Here is an 11,602-nt window from a genome sequence, read left to right on the forward strand (position 1 = left end):
TGTTTTTTTAACTTTAAACCGCATAAACACATTTCATTACACCAAATACACAAAATAATGTTCTTTTTAGCAGCATCATATGACCCCTTTAGAGAAAATTTAGAGTTTCCCCACTTGTAATAACGACTTTGTGGTGGCGTTCATGTGCGTTCAACTCGTAAATACGATCTATCCGACATGACTTCAACGCACCATGAGCTCATGTGCAAACAAGTGCACGCACAACGATAATATGGTAAGTGTTGTTGTAAGTAATGATGTGCGATCTGACATTATCAAGTAACTTCTAGGTTACTAGGTAATCACCAAATCAAAAAAACTTTTTTTCTATTTTAATATATTTCGAAGTGTAATTTATTCCTGTTATGCAAAGCTGAATTATGAGCAGCAGTTACTCCAGTCTTGAGTGTCACAGGATCCTTCAGAAACCATTCTAATATACTGATTTGAAGCATTTCTCATTATTAACAATGTTGAAAACAGTTGTGCTGCTTAGTATTTTTTTTTTTAAACCGTGTTACATTTATTTTTCAGGATTTTTTGATGTATAGAATGTTTAAAAGGAAAGCATTTATTTGAAATAGAAATATTTTCTAACATAATAAATGTCTTCACTGTCACTTTTGTTCAGTTTAATGCACCCTTGCTGAATAAAATTGTTAATTCATTTTTAAAAAATCCCTGACCACAAACGTTTGAATGGCAACGTACATATTTTAAGATTCAATAAAAATCATCAGGTTTTGTATATATATATGTGTTAAAATAGAAATAAAGAATAAAACAGACTTTGAGACCAACTGTACCCCACTGTACATTTATGAAAACATCTCCCTGCAGAGACAACCAAACTAGATGAATGCGTCTTCAATGTCAGCACAGGCAAAAAATCTGCGGACATAAGATCTGAGGCTTCCAAGTGAAAATGTATACCATTAATGCATCTTTATTACGCAATCATGGTATACATTTCCAGTGCTGAAGGGCAGCGTAGGAAGTGATGATCTGCCTTGTGCTAGGCATGTGTCTGAATTGAACGGGCAAACTAATTAAATCCAGAGGTGACAAACTTCATCGCCCATGTGCCCCAGTCTCAAGATACCCACGTATCAACGTCGTCTCATGGCCCACTGTCCCAGACACGCTTTAGGGCTCCCATACTGGGGAAACTGAAATTCTGGACATCTTTTAAATGTCACAAAGAGCCGGCGGCCTGGCTTTTACCAGGAAAAAACATCTCTAAACAATGAATCAGTTGTCAGACCTTCCATTCCCATGCACAACCAAGTCTGGCAAACTCTTTCAGAGTCAAAGAGGAGGTCCAGCGAGCAGTAGCGCAGGCGTCACTTCGAGGAGCCAGAGTCAGGACTTAAATGGAGTTTGGGCTGCTGACAGGTATTAATACAAGACAGAGACTCCAACCTGATCTGTGTGTCTAATGAAGGCCCGCGGGACAGGGGGCAACCTGGCCCCCCGAGATGTCTTGCTCTCTTACTTATGGCATAAGCCTGGCAAGGATGTCGCAAGCTTTGGTAGGGTCTGGAAAAGTGTAGCAGGAGAGTAGTTGATCTGGGCCTAGAGGTTCAAGAGCATGCATTTGATCCTCTCACTTCCAAAAGGCAGCAGATGAAGCCATCGGCTCCCTAAAGACAGCCCTCCATCTCACTTGCAGGATAGCAGGTGATCATTTAGCAGAGGCTTGCATAGTGAGGTTGTCACGATACCAGAATTTCTGTAGGCAATGACCTACAAATGGAATTTAATGATTCTTGATTCTAGTTTCAATACCACAGCAAAACTAAAACGGCATTAAGCACACTTGCTATTGAAAAGTTTTGTGACTTGCAGTTCATGACCTTTTTCTATTTGAGCAGCTATAGCTCTACTGCTTGCCATTGTGTTTTGCTGCTGATTCAAGCGACATTTCCAAGTTCAATTGCACAATCTTACTGTGATGAGGGCTTGGCTCGTGAATATTAATGAGTTTACATGACTGCATGCACCAAAGTTAAACAACATTAGCATGACCAAATAACATAACATTCATGAAACAGACTATACTTTCATAAACTAGCATTCAAATATTTGGGGTTGGTACAATTTTTTAATGCTTTTAAATAGCAGTTGATCAAAAATACAGCAAAAACAGTAATATTGTGAAATATTATCACAATTTAAAATAACTGTTTATACGTTTTTCAAGATACTTCAAATCCTGAAGGATTTATTTGAAATAGACATGTTTGTAACATTATAAATGTCTTTACTGACACTTTTGATCAATTTAATGCATCCTTGCATATTCATTTCTTTAACAATCTTACTGACTCCAAAGCTTCGAACAATAGTGAAGCATTGCTAATTTTGCTAGCTCTTACTGTATTGTACAACAGTCACATTTCTTGCCTCATTAAAACAGACAAAAGTAGAACAAGCTGGGAATAAAGTCAATGTTTAGAGAATAAATCTCATAACAGTTTTTTATGAGAATAAAGTCATGAAGTTTCAAGAATAACGTTACAAAATTAAAGCAGTAATATTTTGAGAATAAAGTCAAAATTATGATAATTATGATGATGCTTCTAAAACCATTAAAAATTATATTGTTACTTAAACCAGACTTATATCAGTACTCCCTAATCTATAGCAAGAACATACTATGGAGCAACTAATACCTTTTTGAATTTTAACCTACAACCTTAGAATTAGCAGTCCACATCTTTAACTACTCCACCACAGCACCTCAGGTTGGTCTTAAGGCCATGTCCACACGTACACGGGTGGAGTTTTTCCTTCTTCTGTTTAAAAAAAAAATCTCAGTCCACATGAAAACGCAAACGCATGCTATGAAGCACTGTCAAGAGCATGCAACCTTAGAATTAGCAGTCCACATCTTTAACTACTCCACCACAGCACCTCAGGTTGGTCTTAAGGCCATGCTATGAAGCACTGTCAAGAGCATGCCAAACCAACAGGTGGTGATATAATCTCAACCGTAAAGCCATGTTGGCCAATCAGAAGCCTGAAAAAGTCTCCAGTAGGTGGAGATAGCAGCGCAGGCGCCCGACGTCACAAGCCAAAAATGGTTTCAGTGAACTGGTGCTGCGTTTGCGCGAGGACGAACGGCCTAAATGCGTAGAAAAAGCTGCGGTTTTAAAAATAACCACGTTCGTGTGGACAGGGCAGATATGTTTCTCAAACCTGCCTTTCTCATTTAACCGTAAATGTAGATCTAACTGATCATCTACAGCAATTACGTTGTTCAAATAATGCATAAAATGTATAAAGAAAAAAACACCTAATTTCATATGTTCACACTGTATATACAGATGCTTATATGGTTGAATAGACACACACATTCACACATGTAAACTAGACCATCTGAGTTCAGCATGTCTGTAAACATAGTCCAGAGAGCCGGATGTCTCTGGAGGTGAATGTCTATGCTGAGAGACGGAAGGGGAGACAGAATGTCGGCTCTAATGGCCAGATCAAAGGGAACTCCTGCCACATAGACATCCTGCAGTGACATGAAACAGTCTCAGCCATGCAGTGTATCTGAAATTTGAATCTGAATCTCAATGTCTTATCTAAGGGTAGGAGGAGATAGTTCATGTACATAAGTGTCTGGTCAGGAGTTAAAACATCTAAAAGTGTCTCCAAAAATAAAGCTGGGCTATAAAAGATGAATTCTATATTCATGCACCAAGTTGCCTAGCAAAGGTAAACAGCCGACACTCTGCTTAGCGTCGTGCCAACATCATCTCCGGACCGTGGTTAAATCACTGTAACATATGCTTCCTGGTAGCTTGCTGCTTTAAGGGTTTTGTGAATTTATCCTCTGAAAACAAAATAAACCCATTGTACAGTATATCCGAAAAATCACAAATCCCTAAATAATACATTTCTTAATTTGACATTATCTGAAGGATTTATCATATCTGGAGGATGTTGTCATGTAAAAATGTGTATATATATACAGATGTCATATATATACAGTTCAGATGTCATATATATACAGTTCAGAAGTAAAAGTCTCTTACGTTTATCAAGGCTGCGTTTATTTAATCCAAAATACTGTAAAAACGGTAATATTGTGGAACATAATTAAAAAAAATGTTTTTCTATTTTATTATACTTTAAAATATAATTTATTCCTGTGATGGCAAAGCTGAATTTTCAGCATCATTACTCCAGTCTTCAGTGTCACATGATCCTTCAGAAATCATTGTAGTATGCTGATTTCACTTGGTGCTTAAGTAGCACTTTTTATTGTTATAAAAGTTGAAAACGTTTGTGCTGCTTAACATTTTTGCAGAAATGGTGATACATTTGTTCAGGATTTTTCGATGAATAGAAAGTTTGAAAACAGAATTTTTAAAAATAAATAAATTTTGCAACAACGTAGAAGTCTGTACTGTCACTTTTGATCAACTGAATGCATCCTTACTAAATAAAAGTTTGGTAACACTTTATTTTAAGGTGTCCTTGTTACACAGGGTTAGGGTTAGGGTTAATGTTATATGTAATCACTACAATAAATTATGCATAATTACATGTAAGTAACCCTAAACCAAACCCTAATCCTAACCCTAACCATATAGTAAGTGCATGTAGTTAATTAATATTACTCAGTACTTAAATGTATAATTACACTGTAACAAGGACACCTAAACAGCCAATCAGAGCAGAGCTCAACATTATTATTCATGACCCTTCCAAATAAGGTAAAAACAGACTATTTCATTCTAGGGACAAATAGGGTTGTAATTGGACATGTAAAACTGTTTCTGGAGATATGTTGCCCTTACCTAAGCCACATACCTTCTATGTAGATATCAGAGAACAATTTAAAATATTGTATTAATGCATTCTATGGCACCTTTAAATCTTACGGTGTCCATCTTATTCTTCCCGTAAAAATGGGCACGGCCATTTGTAAATACTATGTGTCTGGCCTCCGGTCTCATTTGCTTCCAGCTATTTTTAGCTGTACAAAACCGCTCGTTTTGCTGCTTGATACTGCAAACTGATGTGCCTTACCATATTATGTTAGTGTATTATCTTAATTATGAACACACTGGTTTGTAATGCAAACAGTTTTACCATTTACTGCACGTTACTCTTCTCAATATTTCCCTATAGCGGCTAATGAACCGGAAGTCTTGCACATAGGCTTACTTCCGCGTTTAGGAATAAGGTGGATATAGCATTAGAAATAAAATGACATTCTTGTCTCTTCTCAATCCTTATTTCAGCAAGATTCAGACCAGCACAGATTTATACCCTAAACTATCATTGCACAAATGAAGATATGGTCATTATCCTCTGACATAAAAACCTTTGACCCTGTGTGCTCTCTTCTAAAGTTCCTGATACAAATCAAAGAGTCAGTAATGATGAGCTCTATGGAATGTCAGCTGACATATCTGCCAAAGCCACTATTTCCTCTCACCTCAACTGACTGTGCTCAGTATTTCATAGTATCATTCATGCTAACCTACAGCACAACCACAAACAACAAGAAGTGAACCATCGTTAAATAAGTGACATGGCACCCCACAAGGGCTGTCATCCACATGTTGTTTGGGGCCCTGTAATGAAGAGGCGCACTAAGTTCCTCTGTTACACTGAGAGAAAAGAAAAAAGTATCTTCAGGATTACAACAACCTGTTTTTCACTGTAGGTAAATGAGCATCATAAACGACTGTAGGAACAGCTGAAACTCCTGATAATTGATTTTAGGCTTTATCTCAGTATATCAGTGGGCTTTTTTAACAAAACTAACGAAACTAAATGCAAAATTAAGTGCAAGTACATGTACTTCTTCTGTGAACATCATCTTTAAGAGAAAAATAATCAATAAAGTGAAACATAGACAGGTGATCAAAACAGAACGAGGCATGGAGCGATCAGAGAGACTGTTGGTGGGTACTGTGACCTCTCCACTGCAATCAGTGCCTCTTTGAATAATAAGCAGTATTTCTCCATGTATTCTTTTCCATAAAATAATTTATATATATAAAGTAGATATTACAACTTGAGCTGTGTACTTCAAGCATTGAATGTGTAAAAATATTAACACATTGTTTGCCTTAAAGAGCACTTATTACAACCAATAAATGGGCTCAGCAGGTGGATTTTTGTAATCCATACTATAAACAGAATATATCATATTCATAATAACAGAAAAATTAGGAAATATTACAACTGACAAAGCACAAAAATATAAAAATAAAATATATAAGTTTTCTAAAAGCAAAAAAGTAGTATCATGACAGTTATAGCTCACGCTTTGGACCAATAGAATACTTGGAAAAACTTATTCAACTATGTTGCATAAAAGCACAACGCAACTCTGAAGTTCAAACTTCAATGCAAAGTTATTCAATACTAACAAGATCAAAAGTACTTTTAACCAGTCCATTAACTTCTGTTGCCAGTACATGACGACCACTAAAATATCCTTTTTTTATTTTTTATTTTTTACCTTTCTCAGCAAGAAAAAAGTTTTCATTGTATCCTAGGTCCGAAGGTTAGTGTTCGTTCAAATCCACGCCGAAACTTTTGCTGGTCTGGGAGAACGTCCAGGCTCCGGGCAGCTGTCGCTTACGCACGGCTGTCTTGCATGAAACCTGAGAAACGCCTCAGGTAGGATCACCACTTCGCCTAAAACCTGTGACACTCTGCCAACTTCCCACAACTCTCACACTCCTGGGGGATAAAAATCGGATTATGAAAACTTCATGGTAAATTTCATAGTAATGTTCGTGGATAATGCAGTCACGTTCACTATACCTTAACATGCTGACAGGAGTGAACAAGTTTGTAATTAAGGCAGTTCTTACGGTGGCGTCACCGCTTACTGTAGGTGGATGTTCAACATCATCTAGAGAATTTTAGAACAAATAACATGAACAACTGTCTCGTATGAAAGTTAAAGAGCTATCCTATTGAATTTTTAAATTGTTTACTATTTCACAGGCCATCTATGCCATGTCAAATGATTGCAACATCACCATGACCTGACATTATGTAGGCTATTTATAGAATATGTATATTTTTACTGATGTTTTTTCCTCTATAAATACACACATATAGGCTACATACTACATTCCTTACACTAAACAGATTATATATACACACATATATTTATTTTGTAGAGAAATGTTTCGAGATTTGCTCAAGCTCGACCACCGTCAAATACGACAACAGCCAATACTCGACTGTCTTATGTCTAGTGACTAGTCTAGTAGTGGTGGTTTTACAACGAATCGTTGATTTTGAAGGAGCGTTTAATTGGTTGAACAGACTGAACGAGTACGCCCCCTTCACTGAATGAGTCTCTGTTTTGAATTTGAATGCGACTCAAAGCTTAACTGAACTACTAATTTTTCTTATTCATAAGTGAACTGAACGAATTCATACACTCTTTCTGGAATCCCTTAGTAAATTTGTAGACACGCACATTTTAATTAAAAAAAAAAACATTTGTTCATTCATTTGCTCATCATTGAAAGACTTGGCATTTAATGAATCGGTTGAGTGAATGATTCAGTAAATCACTTATAGCCTATATGAAAAAAATCACTCACTTGTCACCATCTACTGTAACTTACAAATGACACGTTAAATTACTGTAACGTATCTACAAATTTCAGTGTCGGGGAAAGTTATTTTTAAAAGTAATGCATTACAATACTGCATTACTCCATAAAAAAGTAACTAATTGCATTAGGCCTAATTACTTTTTATGGAAAGTAGCATTATGTTACTTTTGCGTTACTTTTTGTCTCCTGGGCTGGGCGTGCTTGTTTTTTATTTTGATTATTTAATAGCAAAAACCCAAAAGTTGTATTTTTAGCAACTGTAAACCCTAGTGAAAAAACATATGCTAAGTATACTTGCAGCCAGACTAATTGTCAGTATACTTTAAGTGTGTTAATGATTAGTTAACTTGAAGTGTGCTATTTTGGAACAACTAATTTTGTACTAAGTATATTTTAATTGTAATTAAATTGTAGTAAAGCATAACTTTAAGTGTATTTAGTGTACTTTTATGTGCTAAATTGGAACAACTTCAAGTACACTTAGTACACTTTAAGATTCTTGAGTTTGAATAGAATTTTTATTAAGAAAACATCCAAATAAATATAAATAATAAATCAACACACCTTTATACAAATCCAAAGCAACTTTAAGATAAGTGCAAGTGGAAATATAACACAAAATACCTTTTTTTGTAATCCATATTAAGAAAGCCTACTATAACTAGAACTTTCAAGACCCATTCAATTCAAGTATATTTTTGTAAAATATATTTTTAGTAAATATACTAAATTACAATTGTTTTAAAGTGTGTTAAAAGTTGTATTGTGAAAATAGACAAAAGCATGATGCTAATATACTTTTTATATATTTAAAGATAGTAAATTTTTTGTTAGTATATTTGCAATGTACTATTAAAACAGGTAATATATTACAAATACAACAAAGTATACTTTTTTTTCACTAGGGAAGGCCCTTTTACATAAAAAAAGTGAAAATTATCAATCCTCAGGCGCAGGTTGAAGGAAGTGCCTCGGCACTTAGTCCCGATTTCTCAACATGGGACAGGAGAACTGTCAGTGAATAAATGGAAAAACAAAGTAACTTGCATTACTTATTTGAAAAAGTAACTCAGATATTTTATTGTAAATTTAAAAGTAATGCGTTACTTTACTACTCAAAAAAGTAATCTGATTACATAACTAGCGTTACTAGTAATGCATTACCCCCAACACTAACTGTAACAATGAATTGTAACATGCAGAAAAATTTGCAAAAAGAATCAGTCAATGAATCATTTTGATCAAACTGAGATGAATCAAAATCCTTACCACGGGTCTTATGCAAAATGTTTACTTTTATGCTGATGATACACGGGGCAACTTTTTGAGTAATTTCGCCGAGAAACTTGTTTTGAGCAATTTTGCTTGGGCACTTTTCCATTGAGAATGGGTAACAAATGACTATCTGGATATTTTAGATCGTTCGTGGGCCCTGTGTCTCACCTGGATGCCCTTTGATGGCAACATTGCTCAAAAAGTTGCCCAGTACATCAGCCAGTTTCAGTTTCATGAATGCTGACCATATAGCCTACTGATGTGAAGAGAACCTAATAGGTTAATAAAATATGTGGGGTATTATTAAGCATATACAGACTTTATAGGATTTGTCTTTCAGTGAATAGAAGTGTTCTGTTCACTTGTGCCAAGTGGCTCTTAGAAAGCACATTTTCATATAGTTCGCAATGTTCTGTGATGAACTGTATTAAGTCATGTTTTTGAATATCTGAAGATGAAAACAGGAAATAGACTGAATAGACTGCATTCATGCATATGGCCAGATCCACTGTTCTCTCTCTTCATTTGGTCTTGTGTGTGTATTTCCAGAAGATTTTTGGAAGAGGATAAATCTGGTCCAGGATTTTGCAGATACAAACAGGTTTTGTGGAAGAATAAGTGACATCATACACAAAAATACTGCATTCAGAGTTGTAATTCACAATGAAAACTCAACAATGGACTAAAGACACCGAGTAGTCTGTGACATGATGGATTGCTATCCAGCATTAATTTAATATTACTTGAGAGTTCAAACACAAGTCAGCTTTATTTTACTGTGAATGCTGCAATGGCTAATATAATATAAAATTAACCCAGTGTTCTGAATGGTGTGAGTGATAATGCATCTAAAGGAAATTGGAATAGTTCTTTAAATGTGTATATTGAGGCATGACTAACAGACTTGAGCTTGAACTCCCTTTCCAGACAGAAGTCAATCCACCTGTCACTTCATCTCATTCTGGCAGCACAATGGCACAACCTACTGGTCATTTGTAGTAATACACTAATTTGGGCATCAGAACATAAAAGACTAACCCCCGGTTAAGCCTAGTCCCAGACTAAAATGTAAGTCTGAGCTGTTTCAAATGAAAGAAACGTGCACTGAATGAATCTTAAAATATTTCAGTGCCTTTGTTTTGTCTCAAGATGCACACCAGTAATGTTTTTTTTTTTTTCTAAGGAATGTTTATAAAAATTACTTGAATGTCCTAATTGAGCTATGGCCTAATCCTGGTTTAGTCTAAGCCCTGTCTGTGAAACCAGGCCTAAAAATATAGATCCTGGTTTAAACTTATTTTGTTAATAGAAATTACACTAAACTGGATATAACAGAGCAGCATCTTATCCACTCGCTGTCTTGAAAAAGCCCATAGCCTATTTAAAATAATAATAACAACAACAATAATAATAATAATAATATGTCTAGAAATATATCGATAGATAGAGACAGATATATTGAAAACAGAGCTTGTAAAATTTATGTAAATTGCAGCGTTCACCTTCAATTCTCAAATATCATTTGCCCATTTGAATAATCAAAAGCAAATCAGCATCAGCAGCTTCCACAATTAATTAATGCTGCCCTCATGTGGAGCATAAACAGAAAGACTGTAGATAAAGGAAGCAATTTTGTAGATAAGAGAATCACGTCTGCAAATGATGAGATTTGATTCAGAAGTCCAGATTTGTCATAGATTATTTTTTAAATGTATTAATGTTATTCTATTCTATTCTTTGTTGGAGTAGCCTATTTCAATGGAATAGTTTACCCAAATATGAAAATTTGCTGAAATTGTACTCAACTCCAGGCCATCCATGATGTAGATGAGTTTGTTTGTTAATCAGAACAGGTTTGGGGAAATTTAGCATCACATCACTTGCTCACCAATGGATCCTCTGCAGTTACAGCTAAAACATCACAATAATCCACAAGTAATCCACACAACTCCAGTCCAATCAATTAATGGCTTGTAAAGTGAAAAGCTATGTGTTTGTAAGAAACAAATCATTAAGGCATTTTAATAACCATTGCTTCTTTCCAAAATACCAGTCTATAGTGGATTACTTACATTACTTGTGATGTTTTTTTAGCTGTTTGGACTCTCATTCTGACGGCACCCATTCACCGCAGAGGATCCTCTGATGAACAATTGATGTAATGCTAACTTTCTCCAAATCTGTTATGAAAAAACAAACTCAACTACATCTTGGATGGCCTGTGGGTGAGTAAAAGCAATTTTTCATTCTTGGATAAACTATTCCTTTAACTATAACTTTATTATTGTTATCTATTTCAAGGAACTGTTGCTGCTGCAAGGTAAATCACTCATCACAAAATTTACACAGTGCAACCATCATTTTTCTCTCAGACAACAATAGTTAATTGAGTTACTCATCATGGCATGATACACAATTAATGGGTCAGGCTGCGTGAGTTATACAAAGTTCTCAATCCAGTGAAGTAACGGATCTTGTAATCTATGCACATACATACATCCTGGAAACACATCTCTCCTCCCACACTGTCACTGAGAGTTCATGTAGGACAACATGAAACCAGACTCCCAACAGCCCTGCCTCTCTGTGTCTGGAGATGGACATCCCACAGAGGGAGACCTAGAAAGAAGAGATGAATGGATAAACTACTATAACTTTATTATTGTTATCTATTTCAAGGAACTGTTGCTGCTGCAAGGTAAATCACGTAAATCACT

At 35.5% G+C, this 11,602-nt stretch overlaps 1 protein-coding gene across 1 annotated transcript in view; it reads left to right on the forward strand.

Annotated features, from left to right (window-relative positions):
• myl4 (myosin, light chain 4, alkali; atrial, embryonic) overlaps window positions 1-11,602 on the forward strand; it is a 47,317-nt gene that overhangs the window by 28,007 nt on the left and 7,708 nt on the right. The gene's annotated exons all lie outside the window — the stretch shown is intronic.

The sequence above is a fragment of the Sinocyclocheilus rhinocerous genome, unplaced genomic scaffold (genome assembly GCF_001515625.1).
Source record: "Sinocyclocheilus rhinocerous isolate Xijiao unplaced genomic scaffold, SAMN03320098_v1.1 scaffold705, whole genome shotgun sequence".
Taxonomy (NCBI): Eukaryota; Metazoa; Chordata; class Actinopteri; order Cypriniformes; family Cyprinidae; genus Sinocyclocheilus; species Sinocyclocheilus rhinocerous.